Genomic DNA, 23,662 nt, shown 5'->3' on the forward strand with positions numbered 1-23,662 from the left:
TTAATAACAAAACATTTCTGAAAAGAACCATTGCAGCAACCAGGCCTTTCCTCTTCTGACCAAACTCCATTGGACCAGGACGTCCAATGACGTCCTTGATATTGAAATTACACCTCGATGCACAGAGCGACCCATACCTTACCTATTAGTATATGGCCAAAACACCGAAATCACATATAACCTTTTTTATTTTACTGGTCTTCATCCAAATGTATCCTTTCATTTGTTCTCCTTCGTCTTTGTGGGACCCAATTATAAATTTGATTTGATAAAATATTTCGTGTGGTATTCTCCATGGATTGTATTGTGCTATACCACGACAGTTGTTTCGTTTCTATTATGTCATCTAGCGTCGTTTCTGTGCCCATTCTATTCCGAATAACAATTAAACTTGTTAGATTAATTCGAATTTTTTCGATTTTATTTTATTTTTGAAGATTAGTGAGATATATCTCTATTAAAGAAATTGCGAACAAAGAAAAGCGATTTCGTTTCTAATAATAATTCTGTGAGATACTGCAATCAGGAAACAAAATAAAGCAAGTCAGTTTCTTTAGCATAGTAAAAGGCATCACGTCTCACGGAAGTGAAGTGTGACGAAATTCTGAAGCCAACCGAAGTAATTTTTTTGTATCCTTGAAAAATGCTAGAACAATTTAATTATCTGCAAAAGTTAGTATAATAAAGATTTTTAGTGAGTACAAAGATTAAAACGGCGTTATGCATAACTCGACCAAGCGCCAAAATATAGTTTTGAGATAAATGGCTTCAAAGTTTTTCGTTTCTTAAAAATGCATTTATTAACATGTTTCCACAAAATTTTAACAGAAGAATGATCACCTGTAACTCTTTTTGGTTGCAAAGTTTCAATATAATCGCACCTACCATATTCTAGAAAAAAAAATAAAATGTCGCTTGGTCTACTTATGCTTTAAGTATATTTTAAGAAGTTTAGCTGTTATACATGACTGGACCAACTATCATTTTTATGTCATTTGGTCTATTAATGCAAAACAAAATATTGCGATATGCCGCTTGCAATCACTAAATAAATAAACTAGTATTTTTTTTAATTTATATATTAAACGTGTATTGCTACAACATAATCAATTCAATTATCATTAAATATATTTTTTGCATTTTATTGTTCTAAATTTATTTTACCATTCAATAGCGTTAATTCCAATACAGTTAAAATTATATCAATAAAAAATTGGAGTATACAACAGAGTTTTTAAACAGGGGAAAATAAAAAAAAGGAGTGCTATTTGTATAAAAGCGTATAAATATCTAAATACATAGCGCTAAAATTTTTTCTACATTTTTTCTTCTTCTAATTTTACATCTATACCTTTTTTTATTGCCAAGACTGTGTTGTTGTAAAATTATATTTATTTATCTATTAACTTGCAGTTGGGACCATTGACAATTCATAAATTGAATTTTGTTGAATTGTTAAAAATCTGTTGTTATTCGAAGCGTTAGTGTACTAAATAGCGGTACATAAATACCTTTTTTTATGGCTCGGCCAATGTTAAGACATTGTAAAATGAGATTTATTTTTTAATAACTTGCAGTCCCAACCATTGACAATCGATATGAATTGAATTTTGTAGAATTTTCAGTATTTTGTTTTTATACAAAGCATTAGGGTATTTGAAGCAGTCTGAAGTGAATCGTGTTTTTTTGAAGTTATACTTCTTTACCGGCGATAGAGGGTAAATTTTTATATGGGAAAACCTAGCGACAAATGACATGTCAAAAATTATTCAATATGGCGGCTGTGGCACAGCTGTAGTTAGATTATTTATGGTTGTTGCGTTTTAAAATTTGTGTGAAAAGAAACAACAAACAAAAGTTAGTTAATAGTTATACTGCCTTTTTAAATAGTTTTCATATACCTATATTTTTGGACTTTTGGACTATTTTGGACAAGGAAAACTCATTCTAATTTGGTAAGTAGTTTTTATTATAATCATATTGTAATTATACATTTGGATTAGGTTGAAATACATACATTTATTTTCTCAAGAATGCGGATTTTAGAGAAAAATCCCAAATTAGGTTCGATTTTTATTTTTAAATTATGATTTTTTGGCGTAGATTTATTTATCTAGTAGGTATGTAATGCTTTGATTTACATACTTAATTTGATTACCAACAAAAGTTCTACCAATCTTCATCTAATATATTGTTTTCTTACTGTTTTGTTATATTTTTATATTTTCTTCCACAAAATTTAAACTACATAATTCAAAACAACTGTCAAACAGTAAAACGTTCAGTTACCGTATTTTTCCACATGAAAAATAATGTGGGATTGGACGAGTGAGTCTACGCTTCGATTACGAGTCAAAGCGGCACGAAATTCAAGGGTTCAATTCCCGATACAAGTTTTATTTTTTTATTTTTTTATGCATGTTATGATTGTAAGTATATTTGTTATATAATTTTTTTTTTCAGAAAATGCGTATTTAAAATTTTTGCCAACAATTATTATCGTTCAGAAATCATTTTTTCTTTGTGGCATTTTTCAATGTGTTTTGTGCGTTTTATTCTTTTATTTTTTAAAATTTTTGGTATTGTCTTAAAAATCACATAATATGTAGTAGAAGTATAACTTCTTACGTGCGTACAAAGTACACACACATTCTTGTTTATTCTTAGAACTATTTTATGCCTTATATATAGAGATTTTATATCGATTATTTGTATTTTTCAATTTAATTATACATAAGCACAACATATTCACTTTAAAAAAATTCGATCATTTTTTGATCGAAACTTCAAAATTAATGTGTACATTAACGGGTACAAAAATGTTATTCTGGTCAAACGCTTAGTTTAGCATAACCAGACCAAAGACGCTTAGTCGGCGCTTAGTCTACTATTGCGAAACTAAGAATGGCCGTTATGGATATAGTCTTGTTATGCAAAACTAAAAACCCTGTAAACTCTGTAGACAGAATGTCGTTTGGTTTAATTTTGTTTTTCTTAGTAACCGTTAATGTGACAATAACAGGGATTTTTTCCAAGATAGTTTTAGTTATGTGTCACCAGAATCCGCTGTTATCTCGATTTTAAAGAAATGGCGCTTGGTCGAGTTATGCATAACGCCGTCCAAAATTACGAATTTAAATTAGTAAATTTTTTTTCGCGCAATTTTAAGATTAAAACTATACCCCCCCCCCCCCCCAATATAAAATAATTATGTTGATTAGACTTATTTACTATTGATATTTATTATTTATTATCCAGATTATTTATTATTTAATATTATTATTGAAAGTCAAAGTTTTAAAGTTTTCAACCTAATAGAAATATTAAAAATATTGAAAAATATTAAAAATATTCCTAAAAGATATTTAATTGAAAACTTATTGGACCATTTTCCTGATAACACCTCCATGGCCTCTAAAAATTTCAAGCCAGATGGATTCTGAAGCGAAGAAGACAAGAGGGAATTCAAAAAACTTACAATTCACGACCCCGTCTGTTCAGCTGGTAAATTCCAACGGAAAATGGACCTAGTTACTCAAAGGAGTAAAACCAATAAATTCATTTTATATTGGTTGTAACGGAAAATGGACCTAGTTACTCAAAGGAGTAAAACCAATAAATTCATTTTATATTGGTTGTAACGGAAAATGGACCTAGTTACTCAAAGGAGTAAAACCAATAAAATCATTTTATATTGGTTTTACTCCTTTGAGTAACTAGGTAAATTTTCCGTTGGAATTTACCAGACGGGGTCGTGAATTGTAAGTTTTTTGAATTCCCTCTTGTCTTCTTCGCTTCAGCATTCATCTGGCTTGCAATTTTTAGAAGCCATGGAGGTGTTATCAGGAAAATGGTCCAATAAGTTTTCAATTAAATATCTTTTAGGAATATTTTTAATATTTTTCAATATTTTTAATATTTCTATTAGATCGAAAACTTTAAAACTTTCAGTTACCAGATGTCATTAGACACCTACTTCATAAACGTCAGTTGCAATGCGGGTATAAGCTCTCGGAGATTGGTCACTTGGGGCAGAGAGCAACAGGCCTACTCCTCTCTGATGATGACTCCACTTAGAGTCGAAAATCGTCGATTTAGAGTGCTGGCTTGCGCTCTCTGTTCTAAGTGAAAAATAAGACAGTTTTGCTTTCGCATTGCAACTGAATAAAAATGGTATACATTTCATTTTATATTATTATTGATATTTATCAAGCATTTCAAAGTAAATTAAGTAGACATTAAAAATAGTCCAAGTAATGAAGCTTACTTAAAAAGGACAAAACGTCGCAATTTTTACAGAATGGATCAATTTGCTTGAAAATTGGAGAATAAGTAGTGGATAGTCCAAAGATCAAAATCTACACACATGGGGTGGTTGCCACCCCATGTCGGGGGTGGACATTTTTTTATTATATTTTGACCACAAAAGTTGGTAAAAACATTCATTCTAAGCAAAAAACGTTCTATACATTTTTTTGATAAAATTAATAGTTTTCGATTTATTCGCTATCGAAAGTAATTTTATATCGAAAAAATCAATGTTTTAATCAGTTTTCTGCAAATAACTCAAAAAGTTTTCGTTTTATCAAAACAACTTTACTTAACAAAAATGTACCTTGTGGAAAAATCAACAAAACCGTTTTTTAAAATTTTCTTTAAGACCAATAGTAATCGAGCTATACTTTATTATATGTTAGCTCTTCTTCGTCAAATGCTAAATATTGTAGAATCAAAGTCAAAAGACGGGAAAACTATGAATTTTTCGAGGATAAAATGTTTAAACTAATTTGAAGTATTTAAAAATATCTATCTCCAGAAATAAAAAACAAGTCGTTAGCTCAAAAATTAAGTGGCTTATAATGAAAAGAATGTCAGTCCCTATTTTTTTCAGCGAAAAAGTGATCGGAAGCAAACCCCTTATCACCAACCTAATGAAAATTAGTCATTGACCTTATCTGGTCTTCTTTATTTATGCAATATTAATAGGTTCTAGAAGTTTAACCGGCTTAGAATAATTAGTTTAAAAAAATGAAGTCAAAAGCGCATAACGAATTTTTGGAGTTTGATAAAAAATTCATTTTCTTCAGAATAGAAAGATTATTATCAGAGATACGAAAAAATGTTTAAATATGAAATTATAGCTTATTTAATTCCAAAGAACTTGTTTTGCGAAAAATTTTTCTACGGTAAAAATTGAGTGAGGTATTGACAATTAAAACTAGTAATAACATGCAAAAACCACCTTTACCAACCCTTTCAAAGTCACCACTTTTTACGACTGAGGATTTTAAAAGGATTTAATACTAATAGCCTTATAGATCTTATAAAAACCTACAAAATTCTTTTTCACCAAACTTTCTAAGATAAAAACTAAAAAGGTTACGGTTAAAAAATCAATATATTTTAATTGAAAGCATAATAATGTAAGTTAGCGGTGTTTTTAGTCATTGGCCTTATTCATTCTTCTTTACTTATGTATTATTAATATATTCTAGAAGTTTGACTGGCTTAGAATGATTAGTTTAAAAAAAATGGAGTTAAAAGCGAATAACGACTTTTTGTAGTTTGGTAAAAATGCCATTTTCTTCAGAATAGAAAGATTAGCATCAGATATACGAAAAAATGTTTTAATATGAAACTGTAGGTTATTTAACTCCCAAGAACGTGGTTTCAAAAAATTTTTTCTACGGCAAAAATTGAGTGAATGGTAAATGAGCATATATCGAAAAACATTGATTTTTTCGATATAAAACATTTTCGATAGCGAATAAATCGAAAACTATTAATTTTATCAAAAAAATGTATAGAACGTTTTTGAAGTTATACTTATTTAGGCGCGATTGAGAGTAAAATTTCATAATACTGCGCGCATGCGCACACAGACATTATGGCGTTTAGTTGCTGAATTTTTCAAGTTATGTATAAATATAACATTGCAAGAAAAGGTGTGAAAAGATAATATTAGTGTTTTTAGTAAATATATTTATTATAATTTTTGTGTCTTTGGATTTGTCTTCCTCAGGAGTAAGATGAGTAATTATTAAAACATTTTATTGTATATTTATTATACTATACCTCACCTTGTCTGTTTGTTACCGTGAATTGTCATTAGGTACGTCCGAACCGATACAGACACAGTCTTCGTAGCGTATTTGGTATAGCATTCGGCCAGAGATCGGGAGGTCTTGAGTTCGAATTCAGTGCAATCATATACTTTTTTTAATTTTTTTGAAAGCGGTAAGCACAAAATTAGTTTGGTGTTTAAAAAAAAATTAAAACAAACTGTTTAAAGTATATATTTATTTTTAAGAAATCATATAATAGAAGTATAACTTCTTACGTGCGTACAAAGTACACACACATTCTCTTTTTGCTTAGAATTAATATTTTTACCAACTTTTGCGGTCAAAATGTAATACAAAATTTCCACCCCCGACATGGGGTGGCAACCACCCCCATGGTAAAAGCGCCTTTCGGCATTATATAGATTATGATCCTTTTACTATTCACTACTTATTCTCAAATTTTTAAGCAAATCGATCCATTCTGTAAAAATTGCGAGGTGAAAAGCTGGTTCCTGGACTAAAATAATTTTAATAGTATCAAATATTAAAATACTGGTGTCAAATTTCCAATGATCCAACTTTTATCTCAACAAATAAAATCCTATTTTTGGAAACAGATTCTCAACTAATTATGCTTATTTTAGAGACCAAAATCTATCATTATGTATAATAAAATAAGATAGTAAAAGTGACCAAAATAAGTTAAGTGTATCGATAATAAATTGTTATCATGTTTAATGTAAATTAAAATGTCACTAATATGTATTTTTTTATGATATTAAGAGGAAACAGTAGCGATCAACAGGTAGCGAAAACGCGTTCCAGGTTTGTGGCTTCAATCTTGAATATTTTTTCGAGATATTTGGCACACGTATTCGTAATATGTATAATAAAGAATGGCGGTACAGAGCCCAATTTGAAAAATATATTAATATGTGGAAATTACTCTGTAATTAAATACAATATTAAAAAAACGAGCCTGTACCGCCATTAAGAAGAACAAAAAAATACACTTTCTTCAAATAAACTTTTTTAACCGATGTCTTGATTTTGTGTCATTTTAAAACTACTAAAATTTTTTATTCCATTAGTAGTTCCACAATGACACAAAATCTAGGCATCGGATAAAAAAGTTTATTTGAAGAAAGTGTATTTTTTTGTTCTTCTTAATGGCGGTACAGGCTCGTTTTTTTAATATTGTATTTAATTATAGAGTAATTTCCACATATTAATATATTTTTCAAATTGGGCTCTGTACCGCCATTCTTTATTATATTACGAATAAGTGTGCCAAATATCTCGAAAAAATATTCAAAATTACAGCCGCAATCTTGGAACGCGTTTTGGCTACCTGTTGATCGCTACTGTATCACCTTAAGACACATAACAAATTATATCTCTATATGGAATATAAATAAGTTATCCCAGAGAACGGTAGTTCTCGCCAGTGGCGCACACCACCCTGTATGCGACACTATACGCGAAGTTGTCAATTTTGTCAACTTGACTGAATTTGAAAATGAGACAAATCCCATCTTAAATTTTAGGAAAGACTCTCCAATTCCATTTATCAACCATCCATTTTGGTTCAAGGGTGTGGGTTTTACGGCACTCCCCATTTGGAGTCTATTTTCGTTCTCGTCCCCAAAACTCCCAAAAATTTAAGTATGACCTCTTTGCGGTTTTTGATAGTATTGATCATTACCTTTCCAACGCATGTCTAATTTTGAAAATGGATTATACCATTCAAAAGTTATGGAGCTCAGAAGTTTGACACAATTTCTATTTAAAAGGGGGAACATGTTTATATGTACATATGTATGTGGAAAAGTTACACTGATCTGAATTTTATTCTACTTTTTAAGAGGGGGTCGGGGCTGATTCAGAACCGACATAGTCTGTGACTTTTGAACACCCAGAAACCAGCTATAAGAACTGCAAATACACTAAATCAATAGCGCTTGAGTTCAGCTTTCAAACGATGCCAAAGAGGTCAGGAACGGACATACCTACACACGGCTCAATATAGCCAAAAAACTGAAAAATTTAACTTTGAAAACTTTGTTTTTTCGACAATTACTCAAAATTTCCACCTACGAATTACGCCGATAACTTAGCGTTTGTAAAAGGACTCCAGACGCATCTAACAGTGTATACACTGTATACGTGTATACCTTACCTATGTATATTATCTGATAAAATTCGAATTTTTAAGTTATATTATTTTTAAATTTATTTCCTATGGGAAAATACCTTCTAGGTTTCTGAAATTATTGTGTTGAAGTATTTATATATTTTCTACTATATTTAATTGGAATTAACAACAACTTTAATTGAAAATGCGTTTATTTTGACTTTCGATTATTTTTTTTTCTATTTCTAATTTTTGTATGCCGATAGAATCTATAAAAGATAAATAACGGTATCGTTTTTAGTAGTTTGATAGTCTGACGTTTTATTAATATTTTAATTAATTCACGTAATTTAGTAGCTAATCCTGTTTTTCATCTTCGAGATATTTTATTATTTCAGGTGTGTTACCACGTGTTGTCCAAGCTACCAGCATTTATGATTTACATATTTATTAAATTTTTTGCAAATTTTTTTATTGCGATATTTTTTGTTATTTATGTTACTAGTATCTAAATCATTAGTTTAACACGTAGTTTTCGTAACACTAGCCTTTCTCCAATAATTTTCAAATATAAAATTGAAAGCTAAAAATATGTTATGTATTTATTTAATAATAAAATTATTAAGCTCCACTTTAAAATGATATTCCATTCTTTTGGATATCTGTATTGGATATAACTATCAAGGGCGGATCCAGGGAGGGGGCCATGGGGGCCATGGCCTCCTCCGAGAATTTAAAAAAATATAAATTTAAATATTTGCAGTTCAAATGTTTTTAATTTCAAACACATATATGTTACGTACAAAAGAGGGGATAAATATGTTTTCTGGACTAGAAGTAACAGAAGCTTCAAGAATGACATAGAATGTTTTATAAATCAAAATGTTGATAATTTTACAAAGTTTCAATTGTTAGAACGATCTTGACAGCCATCAAAATCGTATCAATTTCCATATTCTATACACACAAACAATAAAAAAGAAATGAAGCGTTATTCGGGTCACTACCACTTAGAACAAAGGAGTTGGTTAGTATTTTCGCACAGTCAAAAGGAATTGTTTTACAAGTATTGCGTTTTATTTTTCTAATGAAAAATATGGTCACAATAAAGGGATGACAGCCCAACGCCTTGTCACGGAACCATTATTTTCACCAAACTCATGAGCAAAGACGGAGCCATACAAACCCATCAAAAAACATCATACCACAAGGAGTGCGTTCAGGTTGAGCTGGATTTTCTACAAAGTTATTGCAACCGTTCAAAAGTCAGTCATTAACCAGATAGACTCTCGGAGGTCTAAACAGATACAAAAAAAAAATAAAGAAAGACCACGACCAATAGTAGGGTCTATAGTGTTATTATATTAGGTCGACAAAATATTCCTCTAAGAGACCATCGTGATGATGGCCTTCTGCTTTTGGACGAAGATGCTGGACCTAGCAATGAGGGGAATTGTTAAGGTTTAAAATCCCATCAGGAGATAAGACTCTTAAATAACACCTATCTACAGCATCTTCCTGAGCAACATAAATTAGTAGAACCAGTCAAAATCAATTAATAACATGTTGTGGTGAAGAAATAATTCAACAAATAATGAATCACGTTCAAAGTGCAAATCATTACGTATCCCATGTGGAACAGCTTTCTCTAAATTTGAGATACATACCTACACAATAAAAACATTCGTGAAGACTTTGTCAAGTTCATTGGCGCTTATGAGAACCTAAAAATAATTAGAGAAAATCAAGAAAGAGGGAAAGAACAATGCCTGACCAGAGAAGCATTGGGAAAAATAGTATTAAACTTGTTAAAAGAACTGCACTTGGATCCGAAGAAATGTGTAGGAATCGCTACTATGGCAGGAATTGTGAATTTTAACCCTAATTTTTAAAAATTACCCCCGTACCTCCGGTACCTCTTCCCAAAAGAGAGTTTGTGGCCCCTCCCGAAAATCGGTCCTGGATCCGCCCTTGATGACTATGTAGTTAGACCTATAACACAGATTAACCCAACAACATTGTTGGGTTAATCTGTGCCTATAATAACATGCATATCGCTGAAAAAGAAGCTCCCTAGAAACAAGTGAAATGAGAATCGTAAGAAAAAAGAATGTGTGTGTACTTTGTACGCACGCAAGAAGTTATACTTCTATTATATGATTTAAACGAAATTAATATACTTTTTATTTATATTTTGTTTAAATATTAAACTAATTTATACTTACTACTTCTCAAACATTTTTATTAGAACAGTGCCAAAAATTAAAATAATAAAAGAATAAAACACACACAAACACATTAAACAAGCCACAAATGATGTCTGAACATTAATTGTCGAAAATTTTTTTAACAAAATACGTATTTTCTGAAAATACAATTATATAATAAATATACTTACAATCATAAAATGTATTAAAAAAAAACAAAAAAGAAAGTTTCTATTGGGACTCGAACCAGCGCTGATAAGCACGGTTGGTATTGGAATTCATTCGCCTTCTCCGCTTAGCCACGGACAGTATGTGTCATTATTTACGAAGATGGACTAACTAAACGGATTAAACTTGTGATATTTTGATATTTTGAAAATTGATCAAATTATTTTAATTTTGAATTGAAATGATTTAGAATTGAAAAAATACAACAAAACATAGAGTAAATAAACAATATATTAGGTGAATATTGATAGAAATTTTGATGGTAATCAAATTATATAAATAAAAGTATTACATACTATGTATTTTGGCAGATCAAATAGGTAGGTTTATACCCATGATACATTAACAATTATTACGTACCTGTTGCTTTAAAAAACTATTTAAAAGTCACTACAATATTATAAACTTTTTTGTTTCTGTCCTCACAACAATAAAACTAATATATTATACATTTTTTTACCTTTACCTCCAAACCACAGCTGCCATATCGGATAATTTTTGACATGTCATTTGAACATCCAATCAGAACAAAGTTATAATGCGCATGCGCCGGGCTGATAGGTTTTAACATATAAAAAAATCACCCTCTATCGCCGGTAAAGAAGTATAACTTCAAAAATAACATGAAAATACTGACAGTCAGATAAAAAAATAACGATATGACAAACATGTACAGGATAGACAATATAAACGAGTAGATGCAATTTCAAAAGGAAGAATAGAATATTATCAGGGTTGCAAAAAACAGAATAGTTAGAATAGTCTGAGATAAATCACAAATTGGAAAAAAAAACATTGATCGACCTAGAAAGAGATAAAATCGCAACAGAATAGAAGGCAATTTTGAAGAAAAAGTTTCAAAAAATATTCAAGAACAAGGACTGCAATGGTTTGGTCACGTTAGACGCAGAAACGAAGAGTATTTGGAACAAAGAATAGAGCTGTTAGAATTTGATGGAAGGAGAGGTACAGGAAATCTAGGAGAAGATGGACGGACTATGTGGTAGTGGACTTAAGTGAGAAATGTTGAGGTGAAGAAGACACGATGCTGGGAAATGAGTGGCGGAGAAGAGGAGAAGAGTAAAGAACATCGACCCATGAAAATCAACGGGCGAATACTATATACTCCATTAAAATGTTACATTTTTTAAGCCGTACCTTGCATTTGTTAGAGGAGTCAATTTTATTTCTTTAATGTGTAGGGGGGATCAGTAGAAGCTTAAGTTCAAGTTTTTGGGATCGCCACCCTTGTCCCCCGGCCGCCATCTTGGAAATGGTGTGCAAAGGGGTTTCGCGCTATATCTCGTAAACTACCAACCCTACGGAAAATCTAGTTAAACATAAAATGTGGCAAATTAAATTTTCTACAATTTTATTTCTATTACTTTTTATCGTCAAGTGATCAACAAAAAAGATATAAACAAAAATATGTAAAAAATTTTTAACAAGTTTCCTCGCAAGTTTCCTTTTGGAGGTTATAACTTTTTTTCAGTTCATTTTAAAGTAAAATTACATTTTGGCAATTTTGTAGAGGGTTTTTCAGCGAACAATTTCCACTATAAATTTGTTTAATTCTATTTATTTATATAGGTTTTACAGCGCTCCAAACTTGACCAGATTCTCGAATGCTCATAGGGATATAATAAAAACAAAAGTTAGACTTACTTTTCTATCTATATATATTTTTTATTCATACAATTTATTATGATTTTAACATTCCTATGCTATTATTAATCTGTTTTTGACCTTTCTCCCCACTATAAAACTTATAACCCTAAGGTTGTTCTGAAGCTATTTTCTTGTGGCATTTTTACAATTTTAACTATTTAGAATGGGAAATAAGCCACAATATTATTAAAAAATGATTTTTATTAACGTTTCGACGCCCAAATCGGGTGCCGTTGTCAAAATACAAAATACTATTGAATAGTATTTTGTATTTTGACAACGGCACCCGATTTGGGCGTCGAAACGTTAATAAAAATCATTTTTTAATAATATTGTGGCTTATTTCCCATTCTAAATAGTTAAAATTATAACCCTAAGCATATGTAAAAACGGCCCAAGAAGTTGTTTGACGACAAATTCGCCGGTTCAGAAGAAGAATGACGCAACCGCATATTGCAAAATTCTTAAGAAGAGCAAAAAACGAATTTTTAATATAAAAATCATAAAGTATGATTAAAATTAGCCATTCACCACACCGTGGTCAGGATCTCGAGATATAAGCGTTTTTTGGGGTGTGCCGCTTGTTTATGAAGTAACATAACTTTTTTCCTATTGTATATTTTGACTTAAAATTTTCCAAAAAACTTCTTCATGAATTATATTTTATTGTTGTGTTCGTTAAAATTATAAACTAAAAAGTTTGTCACTCAACTTTTTTAAGTAAACATGAAACTAACGAAATATGATGACAAAATGTTTAAAAACTAACAACTCCTTTTTTAGTGTGTTTAAATATTTAGGATAAATTCCATTGTTATCTACATGCTTCAAAGATTACACAATAAAATTTTCAAAAGGAAAAATTTGATTTTTGAACATGTTCTACCAAATCTAGATAAAAATAAACTTCATATTCGGATTCAGCGACCTCTAAATCATAAAAATAGACCAAAATTGGTCATTCACCTTAAATTTGACTTTCGTGTTCGGCATAACGATTGCTGCCGCTCGACTAATATACATATAGATAGAAAAGTATTTTTTTTTATTGTATTCCTATGAGAATTCGAGAATCTGGTCAAGATTGGAGCGCTGTAAAACCTAGATAATAAATAAAATTAAACAACTTTATAGCGAAAATTGTTCATTGAAAAATCCTCTACAAAATCGCTATGATGTTATTTTATTGTGAAATGAACGGAAAAAAAGTTATCTCCAAAAGAAACTTCTTACAAAATTTTCTATTTTTATTTATAACTTTTTTGTTGGTCACTTGACGATAAAAAGTAATAGATATAAAATTGTAGAAAATTTAATTTGCTACATTTTATGTGTAATCAAATTTTCTGTAGGATTGCTAGTTTAGAAGATAAAGCGCGAAAGCCCTTTGCACCCCTTTTTCCAATATGGCGGCCGGGGGACAAGTGTGGCGACCCCAAAAACTTGAACTGAAGCTTCTACTGAACCCCCTACACATTAAAAGAATAAAATTGACTCCTCTAAGAAATGCAAACTAAATGTAACATTTTAATGGACTAATAATCCAGGAACCGAAGCTTTTCACCTCGCAATTTTTACAGAATGCATCGATTTGCTTGAAAATTTGAGAATAAGTAGTGGATAGTCCAAGGATCAAAATATATATGATGCCGAATGGCGCTTTTACCATGGGGGTGGTTGCTACCCCATCTCGGGGGTGGAAACTTTTTATTATATTTTGACCACAAAAGCTGATAAAAATATTCATTCTAGGCTAAAAATGTTCTATACATTTATTTGATAAAATTAATAGTTTTCAATTTAGTCGCTATGGAAAGTGTTACTTTTATATCGAAAAAATTAATGTTTTTCGATAATACTCATTTACTGAGATTCATTCAATTTTTGCCGTAGAAAAAAATTTTTCAAACCAAGGTCTTGGGAATTAAATAGCCTACAATTTTATATTAAACATTTTTTCGTATCTCTGATGCTAATCTTTCTATTCTGACGAAAATGGCATTTTTTATCAAACTACAAAAATTCTTTATTCGCTTTTAACTCCAGTTTTTTAAAAACTCATCATTCTAAGCCAGTCAAACTTCTAGAATCTATTAATAATACATAAATAAAGAAAAATTAATAAGTAATTAATAAATAATTAAATAACAATAATAATTAAATAATTAATAAATAATTATATTAAGTAGTATAACTCACGCCATTTACTTGGTGTCTGTTTCTGTTTTGTTTGTAGTTTTTTATTATTTTTTGTTTTTTATGTATTTTTTTATTTTGTATAAGCTTTGTCCACAAATTGGTAAAATTTTTTGACAATAAAGCATACCTTACTTACTTACTTACTAAGGCCAATGACTAAAAACATAGCTAACTTACATTATTATGTTTCCAATGGGATTTCTCCTTTTTTTTCAAAAAAAATATTGACTTTTTAACCGTAACTTTTTTATTTCTTATCTTAGAAAGTTTGGTAAAAACGAATTTTGTAGGTTTTTATACGATCTATAAGCCTATTAATATTAAATATTTTTAAAATCCTCAGTCGTAAAAAAGAGGTGACTTTGAGAGGGTTGGTAAAGGTGGTTTTTGCATGTTATTACAAGTTTTAATTGTAAATACCTCATTAAATTTTTGCCGTATAAAAATTTTTGCAAACCAGTTTTTTAGGAATTAAATAAGCTACAATTTCATATTTAAATATTTTCTCGTATCTCTGATGCTAATATCTCTATTCTGAAGGAAAGGCCATTTTTTTCCAAACTACAAAAATCCGATATTCGTTTTTAACTCCATTTTTTAAAAACGGATCATTCTAAGCCGGTCAAACTTCTAAAACCTATTAATAATACATAAATAAAGAAGACCAAATAAGGTCAATGACTAATTTTAATTAGGGTGGTGATTAGGAGGTTGCTTCCGATCACTTTTTCGCTGAAAAAACTAGAGCCTGACATTCTTTTCATTATAAGTCACTTAATTTTTGAGCTAGAGACTTTTTTTTAATTCTGGAGATAGATATTTTTATATACTTACTTTAAATTAGTTTGAACAAGTTATCCTCGAAAAATGCATAGTTCCCGTATTTTGACTTTGAAACTACAATATTTAGCATTTGACGAAGAAGAGCTAACATATAATAAAGTATAGTTCGATTACTATTGGTCTTAAAGAAAATTTAAAAAAAACGGTTTTGTTTACTTTTTTAAAACGTACTTTTTTGTCAAGTAAAGTTTTTTTGATAAAACGAGAACTTTTGGAGTAATTAGCAGAAAACTTATTAAAAACATTGATTTTTTCGATATAAAACTAACACTTTCGATAGCGAATAAATCGAAAACTATTAATTTTATCAAAAAAATGTAAAGAGTGTTTTTTGCTTAGAATGAATGTGTTTACCAACTTTTGCGGTCAAAATGTAATAAAAAATTTCCACCCTCGAGATTATATAGATTTTGATCCTTGGCCTATCCACTAGTTATGCTCAAATTTTCAAGCAAATCAATCCGTTCTGTAAAAATTGCGAGGTTTTGTCCTATTTTTAGCTTCATTACTTGGACTAATACGACGAAGTAGAAAAACATTATATTGGTTTATACCAGTAGAACTGGTACAACTGTAAAATTCAGAATATACCTAAATTAATCTCCAGGCGAGAATCGAATGAAAGATGAACGATGGCCAAAACAGGCCTTAAAGTATGTTCCATGGAATAGGTGAAGGAGAGGAAGACTAGCATTAAAATGAAGAGAAGGAATCAGAGGTATAGTGAGTGATAGAGCCATAAATGCAAAGGAATGGACCGACCGAAAAGGAGGAGAACGAGATGTGGGATGCGGCAGAGGGTGTAGGACTCCCGTAGATAGATAGCTAGAATATACAGGCAAAGTTTTGCAGATTATTCCAGAATTCAGAATAAAAGAATAAACCATAAAATACTACATAGAATTAAAGTGGATGGGCGAGAAATCATGGGGGTTATACATACTATTATTGACGACATCAGGTCGAAACAACTCAGCTGATATGGACACGTAAGGAGAATGCCGGAGAATAGAATACCAAAACAAATCCTCGAATGGCAACCAAGAGGAAGGCGCAGACCAGGAAGACCTATAAGAAGTTGGAGAGAAGGAGTTGATAGAGAAATCAGGGACAGAGAACTCGAGGACGATCTATGGAATGACAGAACGAGATGGAGATTGGAAATCGGAAGACGTCGAAGAACGTTGTAAATCGATATTATATTATATAGATGGATTTGTCTTTATAAAAGTATGAGGGACTTACTAACCTATATTATGAAATTAGATAGTGCGATAATGAAAAAAGGAAGTAGCCCAGATAAGACCTTGTTTAATTAAATATGATATAAAAATAACATAGATCTGGAGGCAAAATTATGGATTAAGAATGTATATCAATCTATATCTCTAGATTTTTATATACATATTAAACAAAAATTGTGTAGATTACAAAATAAAAATAACTTACAACGTTGTGGCCAGATTGATATGGAATCAACCTTCTTCGAAGAACCTCAAAGTTTCTTATCAATATTTAAAAAACCAGACACAACAACAAACTTATCAGATCCGCAATACAACGAAACACGAAACACCACTGCCAAAGAAGAAGAAAAATTGTTTATCTAGAATGTCCACGTACGATCCTCGAAAAAGTAAAAAAGTTGCGCGTGTTTTTCGTTTCGGACTTTTTATTTGTTATTAACCTTGACGCAGACGCCGGTAACTCGGACGGAACACTGAAGTAAAACTTGACAATTACTATAAATGAAGCTGTCTTATCTCCAATCTGGCTAGGATTTTGATAGGGGAGACAATCCATCCGTACTGGGTGGACCAAGTGACGAAACAATACCAACCCTATACTGTGTACTTACTCTCTGTCCAGCGCAGCGGCGTAGATCATTTTAAAATTTTTAATTTATTCAAAAGAATTTTTAAATATTTTATAAATAACTAAATAATAGTTTTTTATTTAATTTAATTTTTTATCAAGAAATAAGAGATGATAGATATCAAAAAAGCTTATCTAATCTAGTTACAAACACAAAATCCAGAATACTGGAGAACATACACTTACTGGAATAGGGAAGTTAAGAAAACTATGGCCAAAAAAAAAACGAAACGTTTGACAAAAACTGTAAAGAAATAAGCAGATGCATGGGTGGAGCTCGAGTATGTAAAGCACGGAAGTTATTAAAAAAATCTCTGAAAAAACCACAAAGGAACAGGGAGATTAAACATATAAGTATATCAGAATGGGAAGAATATTACAAATCCCTATTGACTGAAGCAAGACCACATTGCAAAATAAATTGGAGACTTTAGGACAGATTCAATACACATAAACAAAGATGAAGTATAGCCAATTACTGCGGACGAGATAAGACGAACCTTAAGAGAAATGAAAAACGACAAAATTTCAGGACCTGGAAACATTCACATTGAATTAATAAAACTCGAACCATCAATACGAAAATATTCCAGAAGATTGGAACTTAGCGTATATAAGCTAGGTTCTTTGTAAAAGGATGTTCTTTGTTCCCAACTCTGGAGGAGAAAATGCACAGGAATTGAAATAGAACTTGGAAACAAGTACATAACAAATCTTTTCTCCGTAGACAATCAAGTTATTATGGCAGACAATGATCAAGACGTGGATTATATGATTCGAAATTTAACCGAATAATTATGAAAATTGGAAACTCACAATCAACATAAACAAAACAGAATATCTTAGAACAAAAGACGAAGAAAGAAAACCCACAAATCTCGATTTGAGATAATTTTTTTTTTATTAACTCCCAGTATATTTACAATCTGTCACATATCATATATAATATTTGGAGATAAAAATGTGGAGAATTTAAATACCTGTTAGGGACAGTGATATCGAAGGAACATCGAAACGGGACATCTAACAGAAAATAAAACAGGGTCGAAATATGGCAAAAAAATACTAAACTCGATACTTTGGTCTCCGAAAATTAGTTTACGAACAAATACGACGATCTTGAAGTTGGTTGTAGAACAAATTTTGACGTACGGATCTGAATGTTGGCAAGTGAGGATGAAAGAGAACCAAAAACTAGAAATGGTAGAAACGGACTATCTAAGAAGAGCCTATTGGATATCCAGACTTGATCACATTCCAAATGTAGAAATGACAAGAAGAACAGGAAGTATTTACAATACCGTATTTAGAATAGAATCCAAACAGCTTTTATGATACGGGCATGTAATGGGAATGAAAGATGAACGTTGGCCAAAACAGGCCTTATACTATGTTACATTTAATAGAAGAAGGAGAGGAAGACCGTGCGACAGAGGCTGAGGAATTCCCGAACATAGATAGATCTGTAGATTTTGTAGCGCGGATCAAATTTAATTTTTATACCGAAGTACTGGGAAATTATTTGTAATATATAATAGAAAAATAAAAACTCGTCTATAAAGATATTAAACTTCCAGCAAAACACAAAATAATAGAAAAAAAAGGCTGAAAACACGAGGAAGATGCCTCTGCTCAGAAGTGGACTTTCAAGGCTGAATGATGATGAGTGTGACGTATAGAAATTTAAGTCAAAATTCATAACTTACTCTGCGTACTATTAAACAATGGGAGCAGATACTTTTTACTGTTTATTTGTTATTCCCCATAGGAGCCTCCATTCAAAGTAACAGTAGGTGTGTCCAGTTCCTCATGACTCACCCTGTATATTGTTATGATCTGCTTTCTATTACTTTGATATTAATTATTATTTATTTGATTAATTATTTAATGGTCGCAAATCATACATAAAAATTAATAAAAATTCTCAGGGTACCTTTTTGTCATAAAAAAAAGAATGTGTGTGTACTTTGTACGCACGTAAGAAGTTATACTTCTATTATATGATTTCTTAAAAATAAATATACTTTAAACAGTTTGTTTTAATTTTTTGTTCAACACCAAACTAATTGTGTGCTTACCGCTTTCAAAAAAAATAAAAAAAAAAGTATAGGATTGCTCCGAATTCGAACTCAAGACCTCTCGATCTCTGGCCGAATGCTATACCAAATACGAGGACTGTGTCTATATCGGTTCGTTCGGACATACCTAATGACAATTCACGGTAACAAACAGGCAAGGTGAAGTATAATGAATTTACAATAAAATGTTTTAATAATACTCATCTTATTCCTGAGGAAGACAAATCCAAAGACACAAAAATTATAATAAATATATTTACTAAAAACACTAATATATTCTTTTCACAACTTTTCTTGCACTGATATATTTATACATAACTTGAAAGAATTATTAACTAAACGCCATACTGTCTGTGTGCGCATGCGCGTAGTATTATGAAATTTTACTCTCAATCGCGCCTAAAGAAGTATAACTTCAAAAATAATTAAACTATCTTAGGTTATACTTATCCTTTCTCGTGGCTTCAGTATCTCTTAGTTGATCCTTATCGGGATAAAAATAGGAAAAGGAAATAAATAGAAATACCATAAATAAACACATACAAATACCTTTATTATCAAAAGCAATGCTCTGTAAATTTATCAATTAAATTCTGTGGGTATAATTGTTCAAATGAAACCTTTATCATATAAATTAATCTAATTCAAAAAAATATTTATCGCTTTGTTCTTGATACCATTAATAAAACAAGCTAAACAAACAAATTTGGTATTCGCAAAATTACTTATACTTCCTATTAAATTTTTGAAATGCTGGAATCTTAAATGCATATGCTTTTACGTAAAAAATTAACTTCAGATTATAAAGAAAATCCATCACATAGGTTATTGACTGACCTTTTTGATTCACACACAATGATGTCTCCTCTTGACCCAAACAGCTTCTCCTTGTTGATTATGTTAGGCTACCAATCAAAGCCCTCTCCGTTCTCAGCAAACAATCCAGCAGGATACCAGCCACTATTGCTCCAAAACACAAGCCAGGCCTCTTTTTGCCAGTACTCGTTCAATAACTCCAAAACTCTCCTCTCTTTCTCTCAACAATAATCTCCTGAGACCCAAGTATCTTTTTTACTTGGTGTCACAAATAATTTTAATAACGATAATTCTTGTAACTTACTCTCTTGGACTTTACAGAATCAAAGAGGTATTTCTTCTCGATTTGATTTGTCTCTCGTTCCACTTTTCAGCTACTCTCACTATCAAAACCACCTAGTACTTGCTTCTGAACTACTCATGAAAACTTTTGACTGCTCTTTTCGGATGCCGGTAACACAATGATCTTTCTTTTCCAAAACTGTCTCAACATTCAAACCTCTCTTTCCCCATTCCAAACTGCCAAGCCAATCAGAAACATTTCTCTCTCCACCTTACTCTTTTTTATTCGAAAAAACCCAGTCATTCTTTCAAACAATATTTCTACTCAACTTAATCACTTTTCGGAAATTATCTAAATATTCTTGTCCTTAAACAAACAGATTTAAAATTCCAAATCTGTCTACCATTAATTTTTTTAAAAACTAATAATTACAATTACCTGTGGTTTTACCTTTCCCGTAATAACAAAACAATCTTTTTAAAATTATAATCCTCAATAAATGTTCCTTTCACTTATTTACAAATGTCTCTCATTCTTCATGGAAAAACTCATTAAGGAAAGACTCCTTGCGTGAAAGCTAACTTCTAATAAATATTTACAAATCAATATACAGGGTGTATCAAATTTATGTACCCGCGTTATATTAAAAAAATAAAATTTTTATTCTGTTTTTGATTGCCAAATTGATACACAATAATATGTTTAATACCCAATAATAATCATACTAACAGTAACAGTAGGTATGTCCAGTTCCTCATGACTCACCCTGTATATGTTTAATACCCAATAATAATCAGATTATTAAAGACTTTAAAATACGAAACTTAACTTAAACGTAACATAATTATTGTAACGTAACTTAATGTTTCAAACTTTTTCAATATCTGAAACTACCATCACTTACACGATTTTATAATCGAAGTATCGGAGAGAGAAGAGTAAATTTCCCGGAAACTTAAGAAGCACAAACTATATACATCGTTAATGATAATGGTACATGAGAGACCGTTATTTATAGACCATCGAACTCAAAAATATCGCAGTATGGATTAAAGGATGACTTGCAACATAATATCAGGAAATGGATCGCAATCAAACCAGGAGATAGCGAATTGAGGTACAGTGTGAGGCATTTTTGTTAATAGTTGACGTAATACGTTATCTAATCATAAAAGTCTAATGCGACACGTCGTTCAGTCTGTCAGGGACATTTGTCGATATATAAACATTCAGGGTCCACATAGTCGTGATGATTTTCAACCTTTGATGCACGATTGATTGAAACAAGAACAATTGAACTTTTCGTCTGTCTTTAATCGATTTTAGATTTAGTTTTCAGTCCAAATAGTCTTGATCTTATTTTTTTAAGACAGAATTAAGATACAATTCTATCTTGACAGCTATTACACCGTTACATTATTTTATTGTATTAGTATTGGCACCGTTTAACACAATTCTTGACATGGATGCACTTGATACGAGCAATCATTTGTTTAAGTGTCATCATCATCAAAGGCGCTACAACTCTTCATGAGTCTTTGCCGCGTTTACTATTGCTTTCCATGTTTGTCGGTCCTGTGCTACTAATTCCCATTGTCTCACTTCCATTGTCTCCACATATTCTTTGACTGCATCTTTCCACCTTTCTCTAGGCCGCCCTACAGACCTTCTTCCGAGATTGTCGTTACTGCGTATCACATGCCCTGCCCATCTGAGTATATTGGCCTTTATATATCTGACTAGGTTTTCCTTTCCGAATAGAGACTCTTAACTCTTTATTGTATCTGCGCCTCCATTTATTTGTCTCGCTGTCTCTGCAAGACCATATTATAAGGCATGTAGAAGCCAAGGGATACAAGTGCATTTTTAGTAGTTTTGAGAAAATCAAGTTTAAAGTTTAACACCTTTCCTAAATTCTACCGCTTGTTTTTCAAAATAGTTGGTCATTGGCTGGTCTTGTTAACTTCAAAAACTTTTATGTAATAGTACAATTATTTCAGATTTAAAAAAACTTAGCATTTTATAATATAGTTTAGAATAAAAAACAGCACTTATACCCACTGTCTTCCAACTAAATACTTGTACTCTGTACTTGTATCTTTATTCTTCTTAATACAATTTGATCAATAAAACAAATAATTTTTGTAAAAGAATTAAAAATTGGCATAAAAATGCAAAAAGTAGGAAACAACACTAGAAGTAAACTTAACTATAATAGTTATAGACTATTAATATCTATCATAGACTATTTAAATTAATAGTCATCTTCGCTATCGAAGCAGTTGTCTGGTTCGTCGGGATCTTCCTAAACATTATCCAGAGTGCCTTGATATGATATGTCGTCCTTCCCGTTGTTGGTGAGACAAATTTCTGTAGAAGTTAAGCTACTGCAAGGTTCATATTCCCGGTACAGTACCTTTATGTCGAATCTGCCGAAGTGTATCTAGATTAACAAAATCCTGGTCTTTCATCCTAACAACCATAAATTTTGAACTGGTCTTCATCTCTACCCAGTGTTCTGGTATAAACATTTCTCTTTCAGTTTTTCTTTCTTTTTCCAAGTACACTTGGATCGTGTCAACTCGCATTAACTAAAATATGATGAAATGATTCGCGACATTCTTAAAATCTTATATGACGTCAAAATTATTGACGCACTGAAAGAAGGGTTTGGTATGAACTTTAACACATTCATGGGTTCTCATACAAGAATTTTCAGGGGGGGCAGACGTGAAAATTTTCCACATTACATTTTGTACACTATGGATAACAATATTTAGTTTAAAACACCCGAAAGCTAGGGGGGCACGCCCCCCTGCCCATGGGTATGGGCGCCTATGATCACATTGTACCACCAATCTAACAAGTCAGTATTAACAAGTTCGCTGCCAAACGATATAACTAACACTTATTTGGAAGCCAAGGGATATAAGCGTACTTATATCCAATGGCTGCCAAATGATAAACAAACTATTTTCAGGAGTTAAGTGAAATACCCATAGATGTCACTATTGGCTTTAAATTCACTTGTGTCCTTTGGCTACAACATTAAAATGGGTATTAACTATCTATTACTGTACTTATCTCCAACTTGAACAAAATTGCACTTATACCCCTTGGTTTATAGACGCCTCTATATCATTCGAAGGATTTACTTTCCCACACCAGTAATTTATTTACTTCTCTTTTTGTTGACGTCCATGTTTCGCTTCCATGCGCGACTGCTGGTCGTATTATGTTCTTATATATCTGGATTTTTGCACCTC

The 23,662-nt window shown here is 31.2% G+C and overlaps 1 protein-coding gene across 2 annotated transcripts in view; it reads right to left on the reverse strand.

Moving 5' to 3' along the window:
* The window catches only part of LOC114338208 (ecdysone 20-monooxygenase), a 66,540-nt gene that overhangs the window by 37,836 nt on the left and 5,042 nt on the right, over window positions 1-23,662 (reverse strand). The window contains exon 1 of one of the 2 annotated variants that reach the window (XM_028288801.2): window positions 16,794-17,100. The exons of the other annotated variant lie outside the window; for it this stretch is intronic. The gene's annotated coding sequence lies outside the window, so the exon portion shown is untranslated. Of the gene's footprint in view, window positions 1-16,793; window positions 17,101-23,662 lie in introns of those variants that run through there. 2 annotated transcript variants of the gene reach the window in all.

The sequence above is a fragment of the Diabrotica virgifera genome, chromosome 6, assembly GCF_917563875.1.
Source record: "Diabrotica virgifera virgifera chromosome 6, PGI_DIABVI_V3a".
NCBI lineage: Eukaryota > Metazoa > Arthropoda > Insecta > Coleoptera > Chrysomelidae > Diabrotica > Diabrotica virgifera.